Source organism: Lathyrus oleraceus, chromosome 1 (genome assembly GCF_024323335.1).
Source record: "Lathyrus oleraceus cultivar Zhongwan6 chromosome 1, CAAS_Psat_ZW6_1.0, whole genome shotgun sequence".
Classification (NCBI taxonomy): Eukaryota; Viridiplantae; Streptophyta; class Magnoliopsida; order Fabales; family Fabaceae; genus Lathyrus; species Lathyrus oleraceus.
In genome coordinates, this window is record NC_066579.1 from 1,114,479 (window position 1) to 1,115,136 (window position 658).

A 658-nucleotide genomic window follows, 5' to 3' on the forward strand; every position below is an offset into this window, starting at 1 on the left:
GATAAATAAATAGATAAGTTGAGGGGGAACTTTTGAGAGACCGTGAAAATTCTAGAAAAGAGTCAAAAGGCAGGGAACCTAGAGCGATCGTTTGGAAGGAATAGAGAGAATCTCAAAACCCAAAAGTTTCACCGATCTGCAAATTTGAGGTAAGAGGAGGGAATTATTCATAAGTGGGTGGATAAACAGATGGATAATGAGGGTTCCTTACCCCTCTGCCTTCTCCATATTCTTTCTCTGTATTTGATGTTTGTGGCAAAAAAGATTTGGGTAAAACCTTTGAGGCGATAAATTGATAATATTTTTACTCTCAAATATGATGTGAATTTTTAGTTGATATGTACTCTGGTTTTGATAACCATGTTGATTCCTTTTGATAAGGCGGATTGATTTAATGAACAATAGTTACACCATAAGGTGAGAACATATGAAATTGTATAATTTGTAAATTGGTTTGTCATGTTGATGTCTTGGTGTTGATTGATGAACTGTGGTGACACCTTAAGGCAAAACTATAAAATTGAAATAGTTGTACCATGTTTGTGGATCGGTTCAATACAGAGAAAATCATAAAAAGTCTAAAAGTCTAAAAAAAGTCAGAAAATAGGAAAAAGTTGGAAAATCAAAAAAATCGAGTCGGGCCGAAAATTGACGGTGA